Source organism: Ostrea edulis, chromosome 8, assembly GCF_947568905.1.
Source record: "Ostrea edulis chromosome 8, xbOstEdul1.1, whole genome shotgun sequence".
Classification (NCBI taxonomy): domain Eukaryota; kingdom Metazoa; phylum Mollusca; class Bivalvia; order Ostreida; family Ostreidae; genus Ostrea; species Ostrea edulis.
In genome coordinates this window covers 69,451,755-69,459,550 of record NC_079171.1, presented here as the reverse complement: position 1 = coordinate 69,459,550, position 7,796 = coordinate 69,451,755, and the positions used below count along the sequence as shown (strand labels likewise).

The 7,796-nt window shown below is 33.4% G+C and overlaps 1 long non-coding RNA gene across 1 annotated transcript; it reads right to left on the bottom strand.

Moving 5' to 3' along the window:
- Positions 1-236: 236 nt before the first annotated feature.
- Positions 237-5,492, bottom strand: LOC130049278 (uncharacterized). The gene is made up of 4 exons (XR_008797783.1): positions 5,087-5,492; positions 2,577-2,630; positions 1,316-1,369; positions 237-304 (listed from the first exon to the last, which is right to left on the bottom strand). It is a non-coding gene; the product is annotated as an uncharacterized LOC130049278 (long non-coding RNA).
- Positions 5,493-7,796: the final 2,304 nt, after the last annotated feature.

Sequence of the window (7,796 nt, the reverse complement as noted above, 5' to 3'; positions counted from 1 at the left end):
AACATGTGCCAGATTCCATCAATGTCTGCCTGCATCAACATAAAGACTAAGTTCAGGTTTTTTTTTTATGATAATGATGATGCAACTTTACTCGACAGTTGAACTCATTGACATTCCATCCCGACTGTCATTGTAAACAAATAAACACTTACCTGCAGGGTCAGATGGGATGCAGTATTCCTATTCTCCGTTCAGATCATACACTCAGAAACTTTTTTTAATTCACCAGCCTCCATGCCTCCATTTTGTTTGGGGTTCTTTTTCACAGCCTAAATCCATATGCATGCCTCCTTGGGTGAAATGACTGAAAGAAATTTTCTCCATGAATTAGAACACATAGGATGAGCAATTACAAACTGTATATCAAATTCCACAATCCATTACACACATGGTAAAGTGCACAGACTCCTAGCATCTTTTCAACATGAGGCTCATAGTCCCAGCATGCATGAGCAGAGTGTCAGCACTACATGTGTAATCTCTGAAAATGTCACTTCCGGTTTCTTTACACCTCCAAATATCATATCTAACAGGTCTAAAGTCACCCCCAAACACCTGCACAAGTCCTATTACACTTTTACCCGATATGTGCCGGCTATCCAACACCCACACCCCTTTTTTTCAAATATTTGACCGGTACTATTGTGCGAAACCAAGGCCTCAATCTCCAACACTTCAACACTCAAGGCGGCAAATTTGAATTTCTTTTCTATCCAAATCAAATTGTTTAGCATTTGAACACTACTGAAAAACCGGTAGAAGGTGGGAAGCCCTCTAATTGTTCGCAAACAATTAGGATCACTAGTTATTGATATTTCCCTTTTGCGATTAATGAATTTGAAATGTGGAATTAATTAAAATATTATTTACACAACCCCAGCCTCGATCTATTCAGTTGTCCTACTTTTACAGTCCTTCCATTGGAACACATCCCAATCTCGATCAATACAAAGACATAACAATATAAAAATTAATTTCTTTCACACTTATGCATCAAAAGATATGAAACTTGAACTCAATCTGTAGTTACTGCACTATAAGTTTCAATGAATTCTCACAAGCATTATGCAAAAATATCTGGAAAACCAATGGGACAGACTGATTGACAGAGAGACGGACAGAGAGGAAACCTAAAATCCACTTGACTTTCGTTTTATAAACCGGTAGGGGACTAATAACTGGAATTAGTCTTTGAACTTTATATGGTTATTCTCCTTGATTTTTTTTAATTTTTAAAAGATTCATTTCAAGCAGACTGTTGTGATGTAATGGTGATATGTGATATATAACCTTAGATGTAAATTATGTTCCCTACCTGTTCTGCCTCTAACTCTCCCATTTCAACTAATGATGTTCATGATTGTTCCTCCTAGAAACAAAATTTTACACATCAAACACATACATGTACATAATGCATATTATACATTTATTGCATGATAGTGAGGGAGATATGAAGATTTATTCACCCAAGAAAAATCCTATTCCCCGAGGGCAACGCCCGAGGGGAATATGATTTTTCTTGGGTGAATAAATCTTCATATCTCCCGAACATTCATGCAATAAATTGTTTATTATACCGAAACAAAGCAAGACCACAAAATTGCATTTGAGATTGGAGTCCGCTCATCTATACATTGTACATGTATGTAGCTGAGATTGCCCTAACGGTAACACCGCGTCTCAACGAATTAGATGGTACAACCTGCGAAATAGAGTGATATGATAACCAGTTTTTGTTTTACCATTCTCCTTGAATGCTGATTTACTTGCTTGTTTTTGTATCAACCAAAACCAGGCGATTTAACTGTGTATCAGAGACCCGCATATTTTGTGCCTTACGAATTATGGAAGTAGAATGACTCGGACTTATTGTGACGTCACAATACATTTCGTCGTCTTTGACATTAACTTTATGGAAAATGCACGAGGCTGCCCAAGCGGTAAATATGATAGGGAGATATGATGTTTGAGAGGGAGATATGAAGTTTTGTTATCCCTGGCATGTGACCGTCTAGACCAATCAGATTACGCGTTGCATAGAATTCTCATACTGGGGTATAATAATACAGGTTTTAACACAGTAATGGTACAATGATAAGCAAGAGCTTTGGCTACAATCTCCTAAAACATACAAGATTTAATTAAAAGTTCTTTTAGTTTTTGTCTCTGTGTCATATTCTCCACTTTATCTTATACATTACCCATCTTAGGAGGACCTCATTTTATTTTATATGTATATATGTTACCCCACTTAGGAGGACAATATACACTTGCACACATACAATTACAGACACCCCTTGTGTCCTTGGCACTTTCAACATTGTAACTTTTTCTAAGCGGTAACCTAAGGAACAATACTATTTTACTTAATATCATCAACATATTTTTTCAATGCCATATATTTCATCTTCCAAAACATACATGCTTATAATATATATGCATATATACATGTATATACATTTTCTACTTTAGGTAGACTTGTCATTGATCCCCAATTGTCACTTCTGATTGATTTCAAAGAGACTGTTGCAATGTGATGGTGATATATAATCTTAGATGAAAATTATGTTCCCTACCTGTTCTGCCTCTAACTCTTCCATTTCCACAAATGATGTGCAGGATTGTTTCTCCTAGAGACAAAATTTTACACATCAAACACATACATGTACATAATGCATTTTAACACAGTAATGTTGCGATGATATCAGGGTTTGACACTAAGGCACGTCCGACCGACCGAGTCTACTAAATGATAGGTCCGGTCGGGTAAAATGTCGATTTACTAGTCCGACTGGTTGTGTTAAAAACTAAACAAGAAACTTTACTTTAAACCGTATGATATTTTATTCTTAACTAAAAGAAAATAACTGTAAAGAGTTTGCAAGCAATCTTGAACCATGTGATGGAATAATCTATTTTAAGTTCTAATAAATAAGTAGCGGTCGGTAGTGATGTTTTACGACATCTACTCGATGTTGATTTTAAACAGTTTATTTGAATTGACTATAATAAAGTGTTTATCAAGTTAATAAATTACGTAATAAACATTTATCGGTGTTGACATATGTGTGGGAATGTCTCTATATTTATGCCTCATTCACACGAAGAATTTAATTCACATTAAACGTAAGTTAATGCGAATTAAATCTGAATCGTGTTCACACGGAGATTTTAATGCACATTAGATTACTTCGAATTAAAATTGACATCGCGATTTAATGCGAATTAAATTTACTTCGCATTAGCTCCGTGTGAACGCTAAGCGAAGCTAATTCGCATTAAATGTACACGCATGCGTAATGGCAAATTTGGGTCACATGCATCATACCCATGGTCAGCTATATATACTAATGTCAGTTTTGTACGAAAAACTAAGCAAAATGATAATTTACACAATATTCATTAAAATATCTATAAAAATAATTTTCAATAACATAGTCTATTCTTTTTCGCGCACCCTTTAATAGAGATGCATACAACTTTAATGCGCATTAGTTTACTTCGCATTAAATATTACCGCCGTGTGAACGCTATTTAATTCGATATTTGATGCGAAGTAAAATTTGATGCGCATCCGTGTGAACGAGGCATTAAATACGACTTCTCGTCCTCAAGGAAAGACGTCCCAGGAGAAAAAAGAAAAGGTTAGGAAGAAACAAAGCAGGGCTTATGAAATATAAAATAAATAAAAAGCCGGTTGAGGTCATTTTATACTAAATAGACTAAAGAATACCCGTGCCGGGTAGAATTTAAAGAAACAGAAAACGTGTTTGAAAATCGAATATTGAATGACGCGTGACGAGACTTAAGATATTTTTGAGACGTTTTGGTTCAAACTTAACGTTTGTCATTTAAATGAAGTATTTTTAAAATATGGAGAAAGTTCAAACTATCAGTTTTTTTTTCTGGAAAGTTTGTCAGGGCTAGTGGATATAAAGTCAGGTCTAGTAAAAATCATTTGAAGTAGCCGACTGGTCGAGTGCTCAAAAAAGTAAATGTCAAACCCTGGATATGCAAGAGTTTTGGCTACAATCCCCCAAAATACACAAGATTTAAAGTCCTTTTTGTCTTTGTCTCCATGTCATATTCTCCATTTTAATTTACATGTATATATGTTACCCCTCTTAGGAGGACAGTATACATTTGTACACACACATGTACACAGATGCTGTTTGTGCCCTTAGTACTTTCAACATTGTCACTTTTTCTTAGCCAATAATTTTTTTTTTATTTATCAACATTTTATTTTTGAATTCCATTTCAATCATCTACCAAAACATATCCAAGCATCTGCATTTTCCATTTTTGGAGGCCCGGCTATGTACATGTGTGTGTTTGTTAACTATTATAAAACGGGTTGTTTTAAATTAATTTTTCTGCAAGTACATGCATACTTTAGACAAGATTTTATGTAAAACACACACTAGGAAAACATAAAGTCAGCAATCACAACCTGAACACTGAACAAGAAATCAGTGGAATGTATACCTGCATACTGCATGTTTAATACCATTTATGCAGATTCAAGGTAGCTCTACCCTTATGCGACTCATCAATACTAATGGTTGAAATTGGAAACACTGTATTAATTTCCACTCGGTATAGTTCGATTTTATTAATAACCAAAGCAAATGTATATGTTGCCACCTTTTTTAAGATGTCAAACATATAAGAACAGAAGTATAGGTCAACATCAGAAAACCACACATTTTCGTAAAGCAGAGTAATAAAACATGAGAAAAATGTATTAAAATGACAAATTTTTAATGTCAACAGTATAGAAAAACAGTTTATTTATAAATATTTGACCTATTGAGTGCCCCTACCCCTAAAAACACCCCAGGGCCTTTTTTCAACCCTAAAAATTAAGCGCCCCCCCTCCTTTGAAATACAGTACTACTCACCTTTTTGATAACAGAGTTTTTAATCTTTCTAGCAATCTCTTTGTTCCGCACTGAATTTCATAATACATGGTATCTCTAGTTCACCAATACCGGTATCTTAGGAGTAATGATAGTTTCCCCTTTACAATGCATTTCAAAGCCCCCCCCCCCCCATGTTGTTAAAAAGAATGCTACAACTTTACTTATTTTTCGAGGCATGTGTCCAACTACTGCACCGTCCTTTACAACAGCAATCGCATATTTATGCATAGGATTGTTGATTTCTATTTTTTTTCAAGAGTTTCTCCCTGGAATGGATCCCAGATTATAGATATCCCTGTAAACACGAAATCCCATAACTATATTCATACTCGGCCATAGTTGTGCTGCGAAAGTGAAACCGAAAGTTTAGTAAATCGTACGTGGTATTAGTCTTTGACACAAACGGTACCAAGTGAAATTGAAAGTAATAGCTACTACTGTATATTTTAATATAGACAAGAATGGATTAATTATTAGTGTTAAAAAAATGAAATAAAATTTATGTGTATATTTAATGGGAATATTTCAGCATAGAGTACTAAATAACCCCCCCCCCCCCTTCAATTTTCTAAGCACCCGGGGTGCTCAATAGGACACATATGGTATGTATAAACTGATAGTTGATATTAGGGGAATCTTTGTATAAGACATACAGTAGAGGAATGCCAGGATAGGAGTTATCGCCCTTTACCAACTGGGCTATCAGGCCATCGGTGAGCAGCCCAATTGACTGCTGCTGGATATTGTACATGTGTTTTCTATCCTGAAGCCTTCACAAGGTCAAAAAATAAAAAGCAAACAACTTGTTGGATAAAAACCAATCACAAATTATGGAAGATCTTTTTTAAGCATTCTTATCTACTTCTACAGTTTTTATTCAAATGTTGCTGAAATCTTTCTACTTTCCTTCACTATGTTTATCCAACATAATATGTAAACAATAATAAGCTTCAAGAAATAGTATAGCAAATAAGAAATGAAATGTGCCTTATTTTAAAAATGAATCCATATAATTCATGAAAAGAAAATCTTTAAAAACAGATAAAATTTCTTTGAATTTTAATTATAACAAGAAAAAATTAAAACAGTTCATCATTTCTTATGATTGTGATAGCATCAGTTATCTGATCCAATATTTCAAAGATTGCACATGGAATTTTTTAAAGGCAGATTTTGAACAGTCATGGACACAATGATTTTGGGATGGTTACATGCACATACCTATACCTCAGGATGTTCCTAATGTAATTTGAGATGCTAATTCATATTTCTTCTGCAATTTGTTTCAAATCGACATTATATGATTAATCAAAATGTAAATGATCACAGGTCGACCCTTACAGTATATGACAGTTCATTTTACCATGTTTACAAGAAAGTTAAAAGGCACACACAAAAAAACCCATCGTGACATCGTTTCAAATATTTGAAAACCTTTCTTAAAAATCTTTAAAAATATTAATCTAGATAATCTGACACCTAGTGGTTCAGAATAAGGAAAACATCAAACGAAATTTAAATATATTTCCGCTTTCGTTTGTGATGCCCATTTGAAAAATGTCTACACAAGTCGTGGAACGTATATTGCCAAAATAATACACGCTAGTTTTTAACAACTCTAGAATTTACACTTTTATGAATAAAATGAAATCTTTTTGCCCGAAATGTAAAGCTTAGATTCTAAATTTAAGGAAAGAAAACACATTTTACTCAAAAGTTAAATACATAATTTCATTTTACAAGTAGAAAATTGGGCAGACTTAAAAACGTCTGCCTAATTTATACGTCTGCCTAACGGTGGTCGATAAATATTTTGCGTCGGCTGAAGTCTTATAATAGGTATGTATATATATATATATATATATATATATATATATATATATATATATATATATATATATATATATATATATACAGGGCTTGAAGCTAACTTTTTATGTCATCAGTTCAGACGAACTGATGGAGTATAATTTCAACTAGTCCGCTGAAAAATTTACCACTCCAACAGAGTTTTCCCAGAAATAATTAAACATATTTCGTTAATGTTATTAAAATGATCGATATATAACTCGATATGCCTCAGACTATTGTAACACTTAAATGTGGGATTTATATTTACAATTCAGATTCGTCTGATACTACAGATCGAATCATGCCAAATGTGTGTATAAAATTTCATAAGTATATTTTCCAAAATGATGCTTTAGAAAATTAACCAGTACCATCGGACTGACTAAAACAAATGTATGTCAGTCCGACAGACTTTTAACCAGTCACAGACGGACAAGCATATGTTTATTTCGAGCCCTGTATATATTATATGTATATATATGAAGAAAAAACCCATGAAATAATTTGTTAGGTTGATTAATTCTTTTTAATCATATTAATATAAGAAAAATAATTGGTAAAATTGCACGGGAAGCAACAACCAATGATTAATTATACAAATTAACTGATGTCCCATCACTAATTAATTCTTGCCAATTTCAAAATTTATATAACAAATAAAATGGTAGCTGTACATGTATCAGTTAATTCGAATGCTATGAAAAATACAAAGGTACAGATAAGAAAATATCTTAAATATCAATTGAAAATACAGGTAAACATGGTAAATAAGGAAAATGTTGTAGTCAAAAAGTAGATGTATAGGAACATAAATACATTGAGTAACAGCAGTGGCAGCATGCTCCTTTTGATTTGCAGCACCAACAAGTTTTTGGTAGAAAATGTGACCTGTTTTACTCAAAACACCATACTGATTAACCTATTTAGATATATATTTTAAAGTTCATGGAAGGGACTGTTTAAGATCAAAATAAAATAGATGTACATGATTCCAGTTCCCAAACCCTATACCTTTATTTT